Raw genomic sequence first — 13,250 nt, 5'->3', positions numbered from 1 at the left:
GTCCCAGAGAGGAATGTCTAATTTACTTCATGATGCTTGTGAAGAGGCAAGGAAGGGAAATTTATCTTTAAAGCAGCAAATAAGACAAATTGGAAACAAATTCCTCACACATGTAGAAATATGTGCTCAAGAGGCATCATATTTGCTTTTGCAAATGCCATTACGATCAAGTAGTAGAAATGTTGTGTTTATAAATACATGTGATCCAGAAAATCGCACATTTTTATTGAAGTCTCTTGAAGTTCTTCAAGATATGCCAGAAAATTCAACAAATATTGAGTCAGACAACTGGATAAAACGTTATAAAAGAAGGCCAGGTGTTCTGCAGAACTATTGCTTAGCTGATTTTGTGTCAACATTTGATGTTGTGCCACCTCCTAAAGACAAAAAACAGAACAATATTGAAGAGTTGTTACCAGAGGATGAATATGAGGAAATGAATGAAGACAACAGTGATGTGTCAATTAGTGATGAAGACAATTCAAATAGTCAAAAAGAATACCATATGAAAGATGGTTCTATTTTTAAACTAAGGAAAACTCAAAAAGTTATCAGATATGTTCGATACAACAAGGAACAAGATTCAGAAAACTATTTCCGAGAACAACTCATGTTGTTTTATCCATGGAGAAATGAAGAAAATGATCTAATTGGAAATCATACCTCTTTTGAATCACATTTTAATCAGCAACAGGAAAAAATAAAGAAAAACAAATTGCCTTATGAAGCAGACAGGGGTATAGTTGACGTTGTTGAAAACAATATGAATGATTTATTGAGTAATGTTGATCATATTGTTGCTGCAGAAGTACAACATAATGAAGAAATTGACTTTCAAGAAGATGAAAACTTGTGCTTAAATCATGGTTGTTTTAACCCAAAATTTGCACAGATGGAGTATGACTTAGGTTTTGATTTAGGCATAGCCAGAAAACAAGTGGAGACTGATGATATATCAGTAAACATGCTGAGTGATAAGGAATATAAACTCCTTGCAAGAAGTTTAAATCAAAATCAGAAAATATTTTTTTACCACATACTTCATAAGATTAAAACAAATGATCTACTAATTCATAGCTTCTTAACAGGTGGTGCTGGTGTGGGATAAAGTTTGTTAACAACCTGCCTATTTCAGGCAATTGTTCGTTATTATGCCAAACGTGAAGCAGAGAAATGTGATGAGGTTAAGGCGGTGTTATGTGCACCAACAGGTAAAGCTGCATACAACATAGGAGGGCAAACTATACATTCTCTTTTCTGCATTCCAGCAAACCAAAATTTGAAGTACAAACCTCTTGATGTACAGCAACTTGACGATATGAGAGTAAAGTTTCGCAGCTTGAAAATTGTCTTTATTAAGGCTGCAAGAGATTTTTGCAAAAGGTGTTCCATTTGGAGGTATTAACATCATAGCTATTGGTGATTTATTCCAGCTTAAACCTGTATTTGATGGCTGGATATTTGAAAATCTCACTGAAGGTTATGGACCATTAGCAACAAATTTATGGACTGATTTGTTTCGAGTCTTTGAATTAACAGAAATTATGAGGCAAAAAGAAGATAAAAACTTTGCTGAATTACTAAATAGACTAAGAGAAGGAAAGCACAATGACAATGATATAAACGTGCTGAGAACGAGAATCTGCACAGAAGAAATCCAAAATTTAAATTCAATTCCACACTTGTTTACAACCAATGTCAAGGTGAATTTTCATAATAGTCAAGCATATGAAAAAGCAGATTCAAATGACAAATGTATTGTGACGGCACTTGATGCTGTTACTGGAGATGTGTCCTCTGAAATAAAAAATGCAATACTCCTTCAAGTATCTGATGATCCATCTAAAACCATGGGACTATGTAAAAAATTGCAATTGGTGACCGATTTACCTGCTGAGGTTTGCATCAATATCAATGTCCAAGATGGGTTACCAAATGGAAGTCCATGCATAGTGAAGAAATTAGATTACAGAGTAATAGGTTCAAACAGGTGCAGTATTGTATGGGTATTATTTGATGACCCAGTAATAGGATTTTCTGCACGACAAAAATACTGTAATCTGTATTCTGAAGATATCTCTAAAGATTGGACACCCATTCTTGAAGTGACTAAAAAGTTCACAGTCGGGAGACACAAATCCTGTCATGTCACAAGAAGACAGTTTCCACTGCGACTAGCATGTGCAAAAACAATACATAAAGCACAGGGTTCTACATTAAATAATGTTGTGCTAGATTTAGGAAAAGGGAAATTAGATCACATTCAATATGTCGGTCTAAGTAGAGTTCGAAAACTGCAAGATTTGCACATTTTGTCTCTAAATGAAGAAAAAATAGGAGTTTCAGGAAATGTTGTTTGTGAAATGGAACGTATGAGAAATCATGCAGCATTGTGGACCTGCCTGCCTATTCTTGAAAACATAACCTCAGATTTGAAAATTATATATCACAACAGCAGGTCGTTGCATTTGCACATAAGTGACTTATTGTCGGAAAAAAAACATTCTGTCAGGCGATATTGTAGCTGTTACAGAAAGCAGATTAAAAGCAAGTGACAACAGTGAAAATTATTTGTTACCAGGTTTTCATATATATCGTTTTGATGAAGAAGAATCCTCTCATACAATGCGGCCATTTTATGGTTCAGTTATTTACTCCAAATATCCACTGATCAATGTGTCAAAAGCAGTTTTAAATGGCGTTCAAACAGTAAAGGCAATACTTATGAAAAACAGTGACCTTGTTCAAATTATTTTCATATATTGTCCCCCAAAGTTTGCCACCATCACCAATATTTGTTGTTTTCTGGTTTCAGTCTTGAACTTATTAGATACTAGTCAACCTTTTCTCATTATGGGTGATACAAACATAGATTATTTTACCCAAAGAGATCTCTCTTCAAATTTGAAACATTTAAATATCAGACAAATAATGCATAGTTCTACAACTGACTATGGAAGTTGTTTTGATCATGTATATACCAACTTAAATAGTTCTGCTGAAATTTCATGTGCTTCTCTGGAATCATATTATTCAGACCATAAACCCATTGTTGTGTATTTGCCATTTTAAAAACTTATTATATTACGCGTTACTGCATTTCAGCTAAAAAAAAAACACATAATAATTAAAACAATCTCACCTCTTACAAATATGCATAATGAGTTCAAAATATAAAACAATAATAATCAATTGTCTGCAATATTAAAATACTCAACATTGTAAATCTATTACCATCGTACAAGACCATTATATTAAGTTTCTATAGACATTCTTCAAGACTCTTAATTTATTTCTGTATTTCAGATGCTGCACAAAACTTTGGCAGAGTTGCAAAAAATGAAGTCAGGAGATTCCCTTCCATATCCCAATGCTTTGGTTAAAGCAACAGCCATCAAACCTGGCCACCTTTACCAATGCAAAATGGAGAAAAGGGTTCTATCTTGAACTTTAGTGTTGCTGATGGAACTGAGGCCATGCTTGTCACTCTTAGTGATGAAGCAAAAATGCCAACTATCAAAGACGGAAGGACCCTACAAATAAGAAATTTCATTTTGTAAGGAAGTCGACTTGTACTGTCCAAACAATCAAAAATTATGGCAGGACCAGCTATACAAGTGCCAGAATCTTTAAAGGAAAAAGCAGTTACCATAATCATGCCACCATCACCTACAAAAACCTTGAAGGATGCAATGTCATCGCCTGTTAGAGAAATCCTGACTGTTCAAGGGCAAATTATTCGTGTACGTAACTCAACTTGATATTAAAGTTAAAAATCATCTAAAATCATAATTCATAATCAAATGAAATTAAAAACAATTGTACTTGTATTGAATTATACCCCTATAGTTTACTTTTCAATTGATTTTCTTTGCAGGATGAAGCAATCAAAACAGTGAAAGTTGCCCAGAAGGACACTAAGATTAGAGCATTGACCTTAGAAGAGAATGGACAGACAATGGAACTCTTTGGAGAGAGCTGAGTGAACAAGACTTGAAGATAGGGCAATACATTGAAGTTACTCATTGTCTTGTATCTGAATATCTCAGAAAGAAGAGTCTCAACTCCACAAGAAACACCACCATCAAGGTAACAATAGCTTGATACATTCAGCTGCATTTACATGTATTCAAAATCCAAGCATAGTACTAGTTTATTGTAAATTTACACAAGATTGGAAAAAAAATAATGTACTTTAATCATGCCAAAAAATATCAGCTATGCATATTATGTATAATAACAAATGAATACTTCATTGTTTCAGGCTGTACAACCTAAAGATATGGTTGTAACCGGAAATGTCGAAGCTCTGTCAATGACGGACACCCACTGTGAAATGTGTGTCAAGGAAGATGACATATATAAAGACTTTATTGTGGATCTTGACATGGTTCGTACCAAAGTTCAAAGATATGTGGAAGAAGCCGGAACATTCAACTTACAACAGCTAGAAAATATGATTGTTGACAAACGTCTCTTCCCTGTGAAGCTTGTCATCAACGGCACAACAGTCATTTCCTTTGAATTGTTATAAACACTTGCCAACATTCCTACATTCAAACCATATCAAAATAAATACTTTTTGTAAGAACTGTTAAATTACTATTAAAAAAAGTCAGTATGATTATTGATTAGCTATCATGACATCTCTTCAAATTGACATTTGCAAACAGGTTTATTAAATTTGTAATATTTCACTTATTTTTACCTTTTCTGAAACACCATAACTGTATATAGATCTAGTTTAATTTCTGGTTGTAAATATTTAATGAGCAAATGCAAACAGTAACTGTTTACAGAAATACCGGTACATGCTTTTCTAACTTTGCATGCACACAGTGGTTATACAAGTTAATTAATTTTGTTAACTTTGATAGTTAGTCTACTTTTATTGTTTTTGTTTCAAAAAACCATATGACCCTTTCATCCAATCTTCATTTGGGATATACAGATTGATTTCTGTTAATTATGTTGGTTTTTACTTTACTTTTCCCATTTTAGTAATACTCTTACTTGATGCATATTGTTAGTTTTAGTTGTATTTTTGTTGTTTTCATCTGCATAACCATATAACTCAATTGTTCAGTCTATAAGAGACATTCACATATGGTTATTTCTTTGACATAGATATATAGTGTGTTTATATATAGAACATGTTTGTTTATACTTTACTTTTTTTGTTTCTGATACTACCCTTACTTGAGGCATATTCTAGTAGTTTAGTTATAGTTTACATACACAGCACAAAATCTAAGCAATAATTATCTTGCTGAAAGATAAGTGAAATGTATTGCAACTTGATCACGAAATACGCTACAGACTATAATCTCTGCATGCCATTTTACAATTCATCCATTTCTTTCTTTGAAATGTGTACATGTTCTTAATATTAAAAGAACATACTGCCAAATAATTTGTGCCAAATTTTCATTGCCATTGTCAATATACCAGTTGACATTCAGTTCATCTTAGAAAAACTAATTCTCCCAATCCACTCTAATAACATAACCAAAATAAAAAACCTTTGTGTAAATCATTATAATGTTAACTATTCTTTATATATATCTCATAATACATAAACTTCCATTATTTTGTTTATCTCTATTTTCCAAACTGATATACTCTCAAATATACAAGATTCTGTATTGTTATTTAAAAGTTCTTCATCTTTTATCAAACCTAGCTATGTGTTCAATAAACATTTGCCTCTTGATTTCATTTTGTTGTTTTACCATACCTAAAGAAATCAGACAACAGTAGCATCTTGATAAACCAACCCAACTTTTCACGCCACCGTCTTTCAGTACTTTGATTAAACAATACGATTAAATATCAATGAATTTCAGAATTCCCCCTCAACCACTCCCTTTCAGATAATGTATACAATTGTTATTATCCTTTAAGATGCTTAACAAAGTGTTTTGCTTTTTCACATGCAGCGCAATAAAGATTTAAGATTTAAGTCCTCTAAGATCCCTAATTACGTCATCAATGGGTGTGGCAATGAGTTTTACTAACTGATATTGTTACGATAAACAACTTTGTTTCTATAATATATTATAAAATCTTGATCGTTTTTGAGGTATGTGTAAAAAACTTTATGACTATCTTGGCCCCTAATTGAAGGGGACAGCCTCTTTTTTTGAATTCATTCGAAAGTTCTCAAGAATACCAACATTTTTTGTTCTTAGGCCTATCTAAAATTGTTGTTCATTTTTTAGATAAACAAGATTGAATATTTTACGATCGTATCTAGTGAGTGCTTCTTTTTTTTCAAGACCTTTATATAAGGAGCTTATTGTCCAAAAGAGCAGAACACATGAACCTATCCGACGGCAATAAATTATAAATGCAATTAATTAAAAGGTTTTGAAAATTCTGCAGATGTCATACCCGCTATGAACAGACTACAAAGAACGACACATTTAACTAGAAGTTCCATGTTTTCTCGTTAAATTTTCCCCTAGTCTGTCAGATCAACAATTAATCTGCACGGCTCCTGGGCTGTGTTTATATACCCCCCTTCCCACTTTATTTTTTCAATTTTAATAAAAAAAATATAGATAATGTCTGTATCATTTCCAAAATAAAGTAATATTAATTTAGATTTAACCACCGTTTTGTTAACCTATGCTTTCAACATGTATATTATTAACTACAGTTCCATAGTTGGGTTTTTTGGGGGTTTTTTTTGTTTGTTTGTTTTTGTTTTTTGGTTTTTTTTGCTGATTTCATGATAGGCTTACCTTTATTTGTTTGGTTATTTCCTGTTATTTTCTGCAATCCATTTCCCTTCCCACTGTCACACGGATACTGGATGATATTGCGTAATTATTCTGTCACCAGGGAACAACACTCGGCAGAATTGTGAACACATGGTCAGCTTAACAAATTCATCAAAATTAGACATGAAATATGGCTGTAATTAGTACTTATCCGGTTTATCTGCATAACACGTAATTTTGTTGCTATTTGTGATTATAACACCTGACAAACGTTTTAGAATTTTGCAATGGGCTAGATCCTGTTTGTTAAAAAAATTAATTAGTGTGTGTTGTTGTCTAATTTTCTACCTTAAGGCTGTTCAGTCATCAACATTTATAACTGCGTTCAAAACTCCCTGTCTGTCTGTCTTTTATATATATATATATATATATATATATATATATATATATATATATATATATATATATATATATATATATATTCGAGTAACGAGTAGGTCTTCCGTTCAATTTTTAAGCGATACGATTAAAATATCAATGAAATTTCAAAATTCCCACTCAACTACTCCCTTGCAGATAATGTATAGATTGTCAATATCCTTTAAAATGCTTAACAAAGAGTTTTGCTTTTTCACATACAGCATATTAAAGATTTAAGATTTTAGTTTCCTAAAATCCCTAATTACGTCATCAATGGTTTTGGAAAATAGTTTTACAAACTGATATTGTTACGATCAACAACTTTGTTTCTATAATGCATTTAAAAAAACTTCATCGTTTTTAAAGGGGCATGGTCACGATTTTGGTCAAATTCTATTTCTCTGTTTTTATTATTTGCAATGCTTTAGAAATGCATTCCTAATGATCAAATGAGTTTTAAGAGTCATTCGTGGAGCGATAAGCAAGATTCAGGGCTCACAATTCTTTGTCATGTAAACAAGGCTCTTGCCCTGTTTTTGTTTACATAGGTTTAATATACCAGTAAAACCCCTTTTCAAGCTGAATTGTCTATCTTTTTATTCATTTTAAGTATTAATAAACAGTTTCTAACTTTAAACACATTCATTTTAGGTCTAAAACTAGAATTTTCACTTCAACATTCAAAATGTAAACAAACGGTTTGTTTACATAGCAAAGAATTTTAAGCCCTGTAACTTACTTATTACTTAACGATTGATCCTCAAATTTCGGTTGCCTATTAAAAATGCCTTACTGAAGCATTGTAAATATTAAAATCGAAAAAATAATTTTTGACCAAAATCGTGACCATGCCCCTTTAAGGTATGTGTAATAATTTTTACGAGTGTCTTAGCCTTTAATTTAAGGGACCAGCCCTTTTTATTCGAAAGGTCTCACGAATAATAACATTGCTTGTTCTTACACTTATCTAGAATTGTTGTTCATTTTTTAGATACAAATGATTAAATATTTTAGGGGCCAGCCCTCTGGATCCTTAATGGGCACAGAAATTGGTGTTGTTATTAATTGAATCGATTAGAATCATCAATACAGAAATCTTCTTTTCTACAATGCTTAACAAAAAATGTCTCCTTTTCTAGATATATTGTGTCAAAGTTTTAGTAATTTGCCCCTAAAAATCCCTAATTACGTAATAAATGGGCGTGACAATTGGTTTTTCTGGTATATATTGTTACGATCAACAACTTTGCTTCTATAATGCATTACAAAATCTTTATCGTTTTTTAGTTATCTGAAAAAGAGTTTACGAGAGTCTTGGCCCCTAATTTTAAGGGGCTTGCCCCTTTTTCTTGAGTTCATTTGAAAGGTCGTACAAATACTAACATTTTTTGTTCTTACACCTATCTAAAATTGTTGATCATTTTTGAGATACTAATGATTGAATATTTTAGGGGCCAGCCCTCTAGATCCTTAATGGGCACAGACATTGGTGTTTTGAGTAATGGAATCGATTAGAATCATCAATGCAAATATTTTCTCTTCTTCAATGCTTAACAAAATATGTCTCCTTCTCTAGATATATTGCGTCCAAGTTTATGTATTTTGGTCCCTAAAAATCCCTAATTACGTAATAAATGGGCGTGGCAATAATTTTACCTAATAAATATTGTAACGATCAACAACTTTGCTTCTATAATGCATCACAAAATCTTTATCGTTTTAAAGTTATTTGTAAAAGAGTTTACGAGTGTCTTGGCCCCTAATTAAAGAGACCAGCCCCAATGTCTTAATTTTGTTGGATAGAACTTTTGATTCTCTACCTCTTTTATAATATATGTCTTTACAAAATGTCAAGTCATAAAAAGATACAAATCAAAACGTATGAAAATTTTGATCATTCGAAATTCGTACCCAATTTTCGAGCCTAAGCGAGCTCAAAGAAATGGCGCCACTTGCACCAAAAAACTACATTCTGCACACCTTCGAACTAAAGTCTACCTATCCTGAAAATTTCATATTCATATCTCTAATAGTCTTTGAGTTTATTTCTGCACAAAATTGGTCGTGAATCGGAACCGGAAGTGACGATTTCAAAATTTCAGAAAAATTCAAGATTTATGACTTCTGGCAATCATCTGTGAAAAAATGGTCGATATCGACCGAAAAGTTTTCGAGATATTGCGTGCACAAAATTTGTGGAAAAAAAATAAGAAGTAGAAAAAACAATACGAAAATAATAAGGTCTTCCGTTGGAAACGGGAGACCTTAAATTAGGCAATAAAAGTTTGAATTATAACAACTGAGGATTCTATTACGAAAGCCTATAGGTACTTCTGCTTGTTGTGTTATAACTCATTCACTGTCTTACCTTTAAGTGTCTTATCAATATTGAAAGTATAATGACCTTTTCGTCATGCAATGCGTGCGCGTAAGTGGGTTCTGAAGTTATTTATTTATTCATAACACAACTCGAATGAATCATCAAAAAATGATTTTATTGGTAATATTAACATCTTTCTTACGATTTCTCAACGATTTATACAACCAATTTCTTACTTGTTATTGAAAGTCTAAAAAATTTGTTAAAAAACCATTCTGATTGCACCAGTACTAGAAGTTGACATTAAAAGGAAGCTGTAATTTTAGATAGACACCATCTATGTAGCTTTTGGAGACCAGGTCTTCCAACAATCAGTAGGAATTTCCATGGATACAAATTGTGCTCCTCGTTTGGCTGACTTATTTTTATATTCATAAGAAACAGAAACTATTCAAAAGCTTGTGCAAGAAAATAATAAAACACTCACTGTGACCATATCCTGACATTTAGATATTTTGATCATGTTTTATTCATTAACAAGTTACTTTCACTCTCATGTTAATTCAGTATATCCCAGTAAACTTGAAATGAAAAGATACCACATATTGTGAGACATTAAGATATTAAAGACGTTAGCGGTAACCTAACAAAAAAACCTATAAAATCAACAGAATGATTTTCATCTTTTTTTTTCATCATCAATTTCCCTTACTTACGAAGCAATTCATTATCATCACCTGCTTATGGGGTTTATGTTTCTCAGCATATTCGTTATGCAAGAGCATGCTCTACATACGAACAATTTCTTAAACGACCGATCGGCAGGGGATGCTAACTCCTCCTAGGCACATGATCCCACCTCCTGTGTTTGCTCAAGGTTTGTATTTTGACCACCACAAGCAAACCAAGTCATCAACGTTTTTTATTTTCCCTATTATGACATTTACCTCGATCATAACGTCAAATTGTGACGATGAGCCAGGTGGGTGCAATCGGTCAACAGGGAATGCTTTACTCTTCCTCGGCGCCTGATCCCACCTCTATCTTTTTAGAGGTTCGTGTTGCTCTGCTTTATTACATGTATATTTATGAATATTCAATGTGTCAAAATATTTGCGTTGTTTTAAAATGATAAAAAATTTTATAATTATACTGTCTATAAATAGTTTGATAGTTTTGCAAAAATTGAACAGCAAAACTTTCATTTTTATATATATATATTATTAAATTATTTCACAGAACCAAATTTATTCAACCTTTTGTAAAAACATTTCATGCATTAAACTTAATCATAGAATTTCAACGAATGTTCCTGAAACAAAAAAAAAAGAAATTGATTTAAAAGTGGAATTTGAGACTGGAAGAACTAATTAAAAGTAGCCATGAGTGAAACATTTGACAAGATTAATGCAGACAAAATGAAAAATATTGAATTTGAAATCGAGTTTGACTGATGTTAAATTCATAAGTAAATTATTTGCACCCATAACGTTAAAAACGCACAATCGCTTATCATATCAATGATAAAAAATCATTTTTGAATTATATAAACTGTTGTAATGCTTTAATATAGAGATTAAAACAATTATATTATTTTCATTAAAATTGTTATGTACAAATTAATTCTATGAAGTTAAGATATGTTTAATATTGATCGATTGCGAATCCGTTTTATATTTTACCACCCCATAACAAAAAAAATTTTGGGAAATTACTCCATGAGGCATAAAAGTACAACCTGGATTTTTAGTACATCGGGCTGAACTTTTCTACATCATCATTGTTTTCCAGATTCTCACAAGTCTACAAGGAGAGGCCCATGGGCCACATCACTTACCTGAGGAACAATAGGCATGATAAAATCAGCTTAATAGAGTCATAATACAAACTATCCGGACAATGTACAATGATACATGTAGATCCTGTATAAATAAAGTCCATCCCCCCTGGATATTCTTAAGTTTATAATCATTAGTCCCTTTTCTAAAAGGATGATTTTATAGTCATATCACATGTTGAGTATTGCAGTTCTCAAAAAGATCCTTAACAATTGTTTATGTATGGGATATAAACCTACATCAAACTCTGAACCTTCTGTGAGGCCGAAGAATTGTCCTGGGGCCAAAGTCTTAACAATCATAAAGAATTCTGAGAAGAAGATTTTTAAAGACACTCTACATATTCCTATGTAAAACTTTGACCCCCCCCCCCCCCAATGTGGCCCCACCCTACTCCCGGGGGTGTCATTATTTTTACAATTTTGAATCTACCTTAGGATGCTTCCACACAAATTTCTGCTTTTCTGGCTGATTAGATTCTGAGAAGAAAATTTTTAAAGATTGACTCTATATATTCCTATGTAAAACTTCGACACTCCCTCCTCCCGCCCCATTGTGGCCCCACCCTACCCCCAGGGATCATGATTTACACAACTGTGAATCTACACTACCTGGTGAAGCTTCCGCACGAATTTCAGCTTTCCTGGCTGATTAGTGTTTTAGTAGAAGATTTTTAAAGATTTACTCTATATATTCCTATGTAAAACTTTGATTCCCCATTGTGGCCCCACCCTATCCCCTGGGGATAAGGGGATAATGATTTTCACAACTTTGAATCAACAATACATGAGGACGCTCCCACACACAGCTTTCCTGGCTGATTAGTTTCTGACAAGAAGATTTTTAAAGATTTACCTTATATAATCCTATGTTAAACTTTGACCTGCCCCCCCCCCATTCTGGCCCCAACCTACCCCAAAAGGTCGTGATTTTCACAACTTTGAATCTACACTACCTGATGAGGATGCTTCTTCACAAATTTCAGCTTTCCTGGCTGTTTAGTTTCTAAGAAGATTATTTTTAAAGATTTTCTCTATATAGTCCTATGTAAAACTTCCACACCCCCCATTGGGGCCTACCAGAGGATTCTTCTACACATGTTTCAGCTTTCCTGACTGATTTGTTTCTGAGAAGAAGATTTTCAAAGATTTACCCTATATGTTCCTATGCAAAACATTGACCCTCCATTGTGACCCCACCCTATCGCCCGGGGATCATGATTTTCACAACTTTGATTCTACACTACCTGAGGATGCTTCCACACAAGTTTCAGCTTTCCTGGCTGATTAGTTTTTTTGAAGAAGATTTTTAAAGATTTACCTTATATATTCTTATGTAAAACTTTGACCCCCATTGTGACCCCACCCTACCCCCATAGGTCATGATTTTCATAAATTTAAATGTACCCTACCGTAGGATGCTTCTACACAATTTTCAGCTTTCCTGGCCCATGAGTTAATGAGAAAAAGATAAATGTAAAGAAGATATGCAAAACGTCGACCCCCCACTCACATTGTGGCCCAAGCCTACCCCTGGGGGTCATGATTTTCACAACTTTGAATCTACCCTACCTGAGGATGCTTCCTCACAAGTTTCAGCTTTCCCAGCCTAATGGGTTTTAAGAAGATTTTTTATCATTTCTCAAATTTTTTCAATTATTCTAATTACCTCCCCTTGAATAAGGGCATGGCCCTTAATTTCCACAATTTTGAATTCCCTTTGCCTAAGAATGATTTGTGCCAAGTTTGGTTGAATTTGGCCCAGTAGTTCTTGACAAGATGTTGCAAAATGTGAAAAGTTTACAGACAGACAGACGGACAGACAGACGACAGACAAATGTGATCAGAAAAGCTCACTTGATCTTGCAGCTCAGGTGAGCTAAAACGAAATCTATATGTATATATATTTAATTATTCATGCGTAGACAAAGCGTTCAACAATATCTAA

At 33.1% G+C, this 13,250-nt stretch overlaps 1 pseudogene; it reads left to right on the top strand.

The window, feature by feature from the left end:
- The first annotated feature begins 3,525 nt into the window (after positions 1–3,525).
- LOC128179980 (uncharacterized) lies at positions 3,526–5,794 on the top strand (annotated as a pseudogene).
- The last annotated feature ends 7,456 nt before the right edge of the window (positions 5,795–13,250 follow it).

The sequence above is a fragment of the Crassostrea angulata genome, chromosome 4, assembly GCF_025612915.1.
Source record: "Crassostrea angulata isolate pt1a10 chromosome 4, ASM2561291v2, whole genome shotgun sequence".
Classification (NCBI taxonomy): Eukaryota; Metazoa; Mollusca; class Bivalvia; order Ostreida; family Ostreidae; genus Magallana; species Magallana angulata.
The sequence above is the reverse complement of the archived record's forward strand: the minus strand, read 5'-3'. Positions and strand labels throughout refer to the sequence as shown.